This window comes from Chiloscyllium punctatum, chromosome 26, assembly GCF_047496795.1.
Source record: "Chiloscyllium punctatum isolate Juve2018m chromosome 26, sChiPun1.3, whole genome shotgun sequence".
NCBI classification, from domain to species: domain Eukaryota; kingdom Metazoa; phylum Chordata; class Chondrichthyes; order Orectolobiformes; family Hemiscylliidae; genus Chiloscyllium; species Chiloscyllium punctatum.
Window position 1 is genome coordinate 30,626,721 of NC_092764.1, and position 10,279 is coordinate 30,636,999.

Sequence of the window (10,279 nt, forward strand, 5' to 3'; positions counted from 1 at the left end):
ACATTTCTATTTGGCTGAAGCACATGCACTATATTGAATCCTAATGTAGCACAGTGTCATACAGCAACATGCCCATCCCCTTGATTGAACAAGATAAGCTGCCTGGCTTTGTATTTGTGCTAAAAGTTATGGCGAAACAGAAGTGTCGTGAGCACCCATGTAAGCACAATCTGCGTAAATGCTAAGAAAGCAAAGAAAGAGCTCTGCGATACGCCTTGCATGCAAAAGGGCCTGGCAGCAGCACAGCAACAAAGCATGGAGTTGCAGTCCGAAATGCAGCATTTAAATGAGCAACTAAGTGGCAACTTGAAAATAATAATTAAACACTCAGAACAAATATTATAACATCAAGAAGGGAAAATAGAAGTTTTTTTCTTTGTAATACTGGGAAGATGCAAGAATTGAAAATGCCATCTCTACAAAATAGTTTACAGATCTATGCCTTTTTGTAAATTGTTGCTTTTCATAAGGCTTGAAGAAATATCAAGCAGTTTTTCTTCCTGATTTCTAACATTTGTTTGGAAATTTATTTTGGATATGTGTAATTCTCAGAGCTGAGTTAGACAATGGTTAGTTTGTTAATAGTTTGTCTCTGAAAGTGTATCATTATTTACATGCTTTGTTTTTCATTAAAATGAAATGCTTTTGAAATGTAGTCACTGTGAGTGTGCAGACAAATACATCATGGTCCCTCAAATAATAATGGGCTGAATGACTAGTAGTTGAATTAGTGGTGGTAGTCAAATGATAAAATTTGGTTAGGGCATTAGAAGAACTGAATAATTCATAGTGAATAGTTCCAAAAGAACTACTGATATCTAATTCGAAAGATGATACCTCTAATGATGTAGCACTTCCTGAACAATAGACTGGGAGTCTCTTTGTTATAAATACTGAGTGGATGTTTGAATCTATGATCTTGTCATTGCTTTAACAAAGCTAAACTAAGCTAGTACTGTGCTGTCCACATCAAAGTGTCAGTCTCTCATTGGATCTGAGCTTCCTCAAGCCTGAAATCCAAAAACTGAACAACTTGGAATGAACTAAGAGAAATATGGCTCTCCCATCTAAACATCTAAAACACGGCCCTCTCTCTCATTCAGCAGATCATCATCTCATAAAATAATTTTCCCTCCTAAACATTTTTTTTGCTGTGTACAAGTGAAAAATATCAGGAAGAAAGAATCAAAAAATATATTCTGCACATATATAGCATGAAAATGCATTTCATGGATGCAATAAATTATTTTTGTGGTTTGTAGTTTTTGGTTTCTTCTGTTGTGATAAGGTCTATGAGGAAATATAGTACTAAAAGGGTCGAGTATTATTTTTCTTCTAGTTGGTTGATCCACCTTTAATATAATCCATGTGCTTTACAGGAACATGACGTGCAATGTTCAAACATAAATTATCAGCATCTACTATATAAAGTACATTAACACAGATTAAGAAACAGGAAAATTTACCTGATGTGAATCCATTTGATGGTGGCAGAATATGATATTTGCTCTTTTCTGATAACTGCATATCTTTCTATACTGTTCCACTTGAAACAAAATAAAAGTATTAAGTATTCAGTCATGAATAGTAACTTTTAAAAAAAAAAATTCTTTCACAAATGTAGGTGTCACTGGCCAGGCCATAATTGTTGAGAGGGCAGTTGAGAGTCAACCATATTGCTGTGGATCTGGAGTCACATATAGGCCAAACCAGGTAAGGATGGCAGGTTCCATCCTTAATGGACATTAATGAACTAGATGGGGTTTTCCTGACAATCTACTTCATACTCATTATTCAACTTTTAATTCAAGACTTTTATTCAATTCAAATTCCACCATCCACCATGATTGGATATGAACCCAGGTCCCCAGAACCTAGGTCTTCAGATTATTAGTCTAGCAATAATACCAGTAAGCCATCACCTCCCCTAGGAACTTTTAGGCAATGAGGAATCAAAAACCTTTTTAAAAAAAGCAATAATTACAGAATCCCTACAGTGTGGAAACAGGTCCTTTGGCCAAACAAGTCTACACTGACCGTCCGAAGAGTAACCCACCCAGACCCATTCCCCTACATTTAACCCATGACTAACGCACCCATCCTACACATCCCTGAACACTCTGGTCAGTTTAGCATGGCCAATTCACCCAACCTGCACATCTTTGGATTGTGGGAGGAAAACCAGCTCCCAGAGGAAATCCACACTGACATGGGGAGAATGTGCAAACACCACACAGAGTCACCCGAGGCTGGAATTACACCCAGGTCCCTGGCGCTGTGATCCAGCAGTGCTAACCACTGAGCCACCATGCTGCCCAATAATGCTTGGCTGGTTACAGGAAAATCAATATAACGACAGTTTGCTCTTGTGTTTAACTGTTTTCTAATTATTCTTAGGTCAAATTACAAAATCATGATTTTTTAGAAAAGTATTACATCCCTACCCATTTTCCAAATACACAGGCAAGATGAGCTTCATCCCAGTGTAAATGAAGTAGCAATAGAGATATTGGATGCATCAGCATATATCATTCCTAATTCAAAAGATTCTGGAAACTTTTCTGCTGATTGGAAAGTACCAAATATAACCCCACTATTTAAGAAGTGATGAAGAAAGCAAGTAGCAACTACAGGCTTGTTTGGTTTGGCATGCATGGCAGGGAAAATATTACAGGGAGGAGAAAGTGAGGACTGCAGATGCTGGAGCTCAGAGTCAAGAATGTAGTGCTGGAAAAGCACAGCAGGTTAGGCAGCATCCGAGAAGCAGGAGAATCGATGTTTTAGGTATATGCCCTTCATCAGGAATGATGAAGCCCTTCCTGATGAAGGGCTTATGTCCAAAACATCGATTCTCCAGCTCTTCGGATGCTGCCTGACCTGCTGTGCTTTTCCAGCACTACATTCTGGGAAAATATTGCAATCTATCAAAAATATATGATAATCAGTGATAGAAAAAAATGGCAAAATTGGGTAAAGTAAACATGGATTTATGAAACCGTGGAAATATGTTTGGCAACTTATTGTAGTCTTTTTTGAGGATGTGACTTGAAGCACGGCAAAGAAGAAACAGTGAATATAGTGTATTTGGATTCGCAGGAGGTTTTTAAAAGGTCCTATACAAGGTCCTATAAAATTGGCGCACATGGGTTAAGAAGAAAAAAACTACTTTGGATTGAGAGTTGGTGAATAGAAAACAAAGAGTAGGAATAAATTGTTCATTCTAAGGATGGCAGGCATTACTACTGACCACAATGGTCAATGCTAGGTCCATAATTGTTCACAATCTATATAAATGATTTCAATGTGGGGACCAATTCTAATATTTCAAAAATTGCTGATGACACTAAATTGGGTGGGAACATAGTTGGCATGAAGGCAAGTGAAGATAGGTGCAAGGAGGTTTTAAGAAGACTTAGTCAGGATAACTGAATGGGCTAGAATATGGCAAATAGAATAAAATATAAACAAGTCTGAAGTTATTCATTTTTCTAGAAAAAAAGCAGAAAAATAGATTATTTCTTAAATGGTGAAAGTTTGGGAAATGTGAGTATCCAAAGGAATTTGGGTGTCCTTGTCCATGACTCACTAAATTCTAGAATGCTGCTTTAGCATGCAATTCGAAAGGCAAATAGTTTTAGAGTCATAGAAACAGACCCTTCGGACCAACCTGTCCATGCCGACCAGATACCCCAACCCAATCTAGTTCCACATGCCAGCACCCGGCCCATATCGTTCCAAACCCTTCCTACTCATATACCCATCCAGATGCCTTTTAAATGTTGCAATTGCACGAGCCTCCACCACTTCCTCTGGCAGCTCATTCCAGACATGTACCACCCTCTGCATGAAACGGTTGCTCCTTAGATCTCTTTTATATCTTTCCCCTCTCACCCTAAACCTATGCTATGTAGTTCTGGACTCCCCTAACCCAGGGAAAAGACTTTGTCTATTTATCCTATCTTTGCCCCTCATGATTTTATAAACCTCTATAATGAGAATTCAAGGGAATTTGAGCACTGAAGTAAAGATGTGTTGCAACAATTGTGTACAGCCTTGGTGAGAACTGAACTAAAGAATTATGTATAATTTCAGTTTCCTGGCTTCAGAGGAAACAAAACAAAATTAATCCCTGGAAATGGTGGGATTGTCTTATGACAAGAGATTTGAGGAATTGGGTCTGTATTCTCCAGAGTTTCAAATAATGAGAAGTGATCTCATTGAGGCGGGACAGGGTGGTCAGTTGTTCCCCAAGTTGGTATCTCTTGAGCCATGATCGCACGGTAGGGGGCAGGTCATTTAAGATGGAGATGAGGATCAATTTCTTTGCTTGGTTGTGAATTTTTGGAATTATCTACCTCAGAGGATAGTGGAAGCTCAAACATTAAACAGACACAAGACAGAAATCTACCGGTTTCTTGACACTAATGGCATGAAGGCAAGTGAAGATAGAGTGGGTATATGGCATTGAAGAGATGATCTGCCATAATCTAGATGAATAGCCAACACCTCTTCCTGTATTCCTAAAAGGCATTGATTTACTCTTGCCTTTAACTCTCTCTTCGTCAATGTGGCAGTAGTTTTTACAGCCTTTTTTCTTAAAAGGTCACCTTATCAAACAGTCGAATCAGACACAATGAGGAAATTCAGTGTATTGTACCGCTGCCAGCACTTTGAAACAAAGATCCAGTTAGTTTTATTAGAGGGAAAATTGGGTAGGACATAGTTAACCGCATGAATTTCTAGCTGGGATTAGAATGCAGTAGAGTGTTTTAGTTAACATTATAAATCATTTAAGATTAATTTTCACTTATTCTTATTCAAGAAATTAGTCAGGTATAAAGAAAAAATATTTAAACTGCATACGATGTAAGATTCGATGTTGATGCAGAAGACAGAGTTTCTGTGTAGCTGCCACATAGCTGAACCAGCATTAACCCTGAGGGTTTGTTTGGTAGTGGAGTGTGAGGATGAGCCAAACCAAGGAATACAAAGCAATGGGGTTTAGACAAGGATGGGAATGAAGCACAGGAGATAGAGGAGAGGATGGCACAGGAAAGGAGACAGGACGGCACCTGGAAAGATAGGGAGTGGTGAGACTAGGTAACAGGTATTGTGCCATACTGTGTAAAACAAGATGTTTGTCCAAAATAGACTATTTTGGAATTTGAGTAATGTACTGTCTATGTGACTTATAATGTATCTGATGAATCCTCGTTGAGTTAGTGCTCTCTCAGTATCTTTTCTGGGATGAACACTTCCAATGTTGGCTCAATAAACCATTGTTGACCTGAGGTTCCTACTGCCTTGCACTCTCTAACACATTCTAAATGGAACTGGAAATTCATGTGGAGATTTACAGGTTAACTCCCATTACACCCAAATATACCCCTTAAGGCACTTATTGAATTGCAAATTTTTCTCTCCCCGATTTGCAAGTTGCTGTTGAATATACTGCTGCCAGAGGCAGTGCATTCCAGATCATAACAACTCAATGCAAAAAAAATCCAACTCATCAACACCAAGCCCTATTAAATCTTTTGCCAATTTTTGATATTAATCCATGAGATGTGGGCATTGCTGGATAGGCCATTGCCCATCTTTAAATATCCTGAAGAAGGTGGTGGTGAGATGCCTTCTTGAACAGCTACAGTCCTTGAAATGTAGGGACAGCCAAGAGCTATTAAGAAGCCAGTGAAAATAATATCACCTCACATACACTGTTAAAACCGCTCATAATATTGAAAAGTAGCAAATCATGGATTCGAATAAGGAAGGTATTCAGTTTATTGAAATAATCCAATCAGACCTTTCCTCTTTCCCAAAGTTCCTGCAATTTCTCAGCTTACATCTATTTATCCAGTTACCTTTTTGAGAGTATCACTGAGTCTTTATCTAAGACTCTAGCAGGCAGCGCATTCCAAATTCTCATCACTTACTGCATTAAAAAAATGACTCACTAGTTCTTTTGCCAATCAGGTCAAATATTTGTTTCTTGTCATTGATCCTTAAACCACTGGAAACAGTTGGACACAATAGTGGTGTTAAAGTAAAGTTGTTTGAGACATTGATTAACTTCCTGACTTTTGTATTGTGTCTCTGTTTACAAAAGCCTTGATTCCAAATGCTTTCAACTCTCCTTAGTCTTTTCTCCTTTAAAGAGAACCATCTTAATGAAGTCCCTCATCCTATGTACCATCGAGTAGATCTCTTCATCCACTCCAAGGCTTTGACTTCCTTCCCAAAATGTTAAGTTTAGAAATGAACACAAAATACTTCTAAAAATCTGTTAATTCAAGATGTGTTGTATTGTACATCCTGTCTTTCTCAAAATATAATTTAATCAAGGACACTTCCTCTCTTCAGTCTATGTATTGAAAGTGCTATCTACTATGACTTCTTAAAATGGATTGCAGAAGTTACCTTAAATTTTGAGGAGTTTATCATTTCCTTTATAAGAGTCTGCTCTTCCTGAATAACAAGTTCCATACCTGACCAGAGTGTAACATTTACACAATTCTACTTTCTTTAAATTTATCAAAATTTTGATTAATACTTTTATTATCTGCTCCTCAATCTCTAAGGCACCCATAAGACCTTAGATGTAAGATACAAGTCTACAACTCTAAGAGCAGATGTAGGCTATTCAGCCTACTGAGTCTGATCTACCATTCAGTGAGATCACAGCTGATCTTACTCGCAATTCCACTTTCTAACCTTTTCTCCACAACCCTTGATCCCTTACTGATTAAAAATCTGTCTATCTTAGCCTTGAATATAAATGACCTGGTCTCATCAGTCCTGTGGTATATATTTTCAGAGATTCATGAACCTTTGAGAGAAGAAATTCTTTGTCTTAAATCTGCAACCCCTTATTCTGAGATTACACCCTTTGGCTCTAGACTCTCCCATAAGGTGAAAACAACCTGTCTGCACCTTCCTGGCCAAATCTTTCAAGAATCTTGTATGTTTCAGTAAGGTTGTTTCTTACTCTTATAAATTTCAACAAGTGCAGGCCCAAATTACACAACCTGTTCTCAAAAGACTGTCCTCCATTCCTGGTATCAAGCTAGTGAATCTTCAATGGACTGTATCCAACGTCAGTACACCTTTCCTCCAATAAGGAGCCCAAAACTGTTCACAGTATTCAAGCCAAGTCTGATTAATGGCTGATATAATTTTAGCAAAAACCTCCCTACTTTAGTACTCTATTCCCTTTGAAATAAAAGCCAAAATTCCTTTGGATTTTTTATTACCTGCTGTACTTGGAAACAAGCTTTTAGTAATTTATGAATGAGGACTCCCAAAACACTCTGTTCTGTAGCTTTCTGCAGTCTCTATCCAATAAAATAATATCTGGCTCCTCTATTCCTGCTGCAATATTGCACAACCTCACATATCCCCACAATATATTCAATTTCCCAAGTTTTCACCCACTCACTTAACCTGTCTATATCCCTTTGCTGACTCTTTGTGACATCCTTACCATCGAGTCATCCAGCACAGAAACAGACCCTTCAGTCCAACCATTCCATGCCAAACTAAACTCGTCCCACCTGCCTGCTTCAGTCCCATATCCCTCCAAATCTTTCCTATTCATCTACCTATTCTAATACCTTTAAATGTTGCAATTATACATCCAACACTTCCTCAGGAAGTTTATTCTACACATAAATCACCCTCTGTGTAAAAAATTTGCCCCTCATTCAATTTTTAAATCTCTCTCTTCTCACCTTAAATATGTACCCCCGAGTCTTGAAATCCCCATCCTAGGGAAAAAACTCTCATTATTTTATAAACTTCTATCAGGTCACCTCTCAACCTCCTATACGCCAGTGAAAAAAGTCACAGCCTATCCAGCCTTCTTTTATAATTCAAATCTTCCATGTCTGGCAACATCCTGGTAAATCTCTTCTGAACCCTCTCCAGCTTAATAATGTCCTTATTATAATTGAGCAACCAGAACTGGATACAGTATTCCACATCAGAAGAATGTTGTGAAACTTGAAAGGGTTCAGAAAGGATTTACTAGGACGTTGCCAGAGTTGGAGAATTTGAGCTATAGGGAGAGACTGAATAGACTGGGACTGATTTCCCTGGAGCATTGGAGGCTGAGGGGTAACCTTTAAGAGGTTTATACAATCAGGAGGGACACAGTTAGGATAAATAGACAAGGTCTTTTTCACTGGGGTGGGGGAGTCCAGAACTAGAGGCATAGGTTTAGGGTGAGAGGGGAAACATTTACAAGGGACTTAAGGGGCAACTTTTTAACACAGAGGGTGGTGCATGAAAGGAATGAGCTGCCAGAGGAAGTGGTGGAGGCTGGTACAATTACAACATATAAAAGCCATCAGGGTGGGTAAATGAATAGGAAGGATTTATAGGGATATGGGCCAAGTGCTGACAAATGGGACTATATTAGGTTAGGATATCTGGTCGGCATGGACGAGTTGGACTGAAGAGTCTGTTTCAGTGCTGTACATTTTTATGCCACTAAGAGTGCTGTATCATGTAATGTCCTGTACACTTCAACATGACTTCCCAACTTCTGTTCTCAAAGGACCGAGAAATGAAGGCAAGTGTGCCAACCGTCTCTTTAACCAGCCTGTTTATATGCGATGCCAACTTCAAAGAATTATGTACTTGTCCCTCTATTGCACAATACTACCCAAGGCCCTACTATTAATTGTACAAGCCCTACTAAAATGCACTCTTCATATTTATCCAGATTGAAATCTATTTGCCATTTTTCATTCTTGAAAACCTTCTTCACTCTCTACTATGCCACCAATTTTGGTCTCATCCACTTGCCCACCCATTTTTCTTCCATTTGCAAACTTGGCTATAGTACGATTGAGTTTTGAGAAGATTTGTAGCTCAGGTTGAGGTTTGCTCACTGGAAAGTTCATTTTCAGATGTTTCATCACCATAATACATAATAGGTAACATCTTCAGTGAGCCTCCAGACGAAGCACTGCTGATGATTCCTGCTTTGTATTTATATGTTTGGGTTTCTTGGGGTTGGTGATGTCATTTCCTGTTCTTGTTCTCAGGGGGTGGTAAATGGGGTCCAACTCCATGTGTTTGTTGATTGAGTTCCAGTTGGAATGCCATGCTTCTCGTGCATGACTCTCTTCAATTTGTTCTAGGATGGGTGTGTTGTCCCAGTCGAAGTGGTGTCTTTCGTTATCTGTATGTAAGTGAGAGAGGGTCATGCCGTTTTGTGAATAGTTGATGTTCACGTATCCTGGTGGCTAGTTTTCTGCCTGTTTGTCCAATGTAGCATTTGGCTATAGTACATTCACTTTCCTCATCCAAGTCATTGATATATATTGTAACTAATTGCAGCCCCAGCACTGATCCCTGTGTACACCAATAGTTACAGGCTGCACTCCTGAAAATACTCTCTTATCACAACTCTATTAATTAGCCAATCCTCCATCTACGTTAATATCATACCTTAAACATCATGGGCTTTAGCCTAATGTGTGGTACCTTATCAAATATCTTCTGAACTCCAAGTATACTATATCCACTACTTCCCCTTCATCTATTCTGCATGTCACCTCCTCAAAGAATTGTAGTCAATTTGTCAGGCATAATTTTCTTTTTATGAAGCCATGCTGACTCTGTTTGATCACTTCATGTATTTATAAATTCTCTGCTATTCCATCCTTTACAATTTTCCCAATAACAGGTGTGAAGCTATCAGGTCTTTACCTACCTTTTTTGTCTCCTTCTCTTCTAAATAAAGCTTTTGGATTGGTAGTGTTCCACTCCTTGGGAACATTCCCAGAATCTTAAGGATTTATGGAAAATTACTATTAGTGCATTCACTATTGCTGTACCTACTTCCTTCAATATCATAGGATGCATTCCATCAGCTCCAAGGGACTCATTAGTCTTTGGTCCCATTAATTTCCTTTGTACTTTTTCTTCTAGTGATAATTATTGTATTTATTGCCTCTCCCTTTGTGCCCCTTGAACTTTTAGTATTTGGAGAAAGCTATTAGTGTCTCCAACCATAACGAGTGAAGCAAAGTACTTATTTCAACTCCTCTGCTATTTCCTGGTTCCCCATTGTTTTAGGCCCCTTAGAGAATGAGGCTGGGCGTGTGTTCACTTTTGCTTATGTCCTCCTTATATATTTAAATAAGTTCTTTCTGTGCAACTTGGTATGACTTGTTCGTTTATCCTTAAGGGCTTTTGTTGGTCATAGAAGTGTCTGCAGGTTGAATCAACATGCGCAGCAAAGCGACCATCCAAGCTACATTTGCTCTCC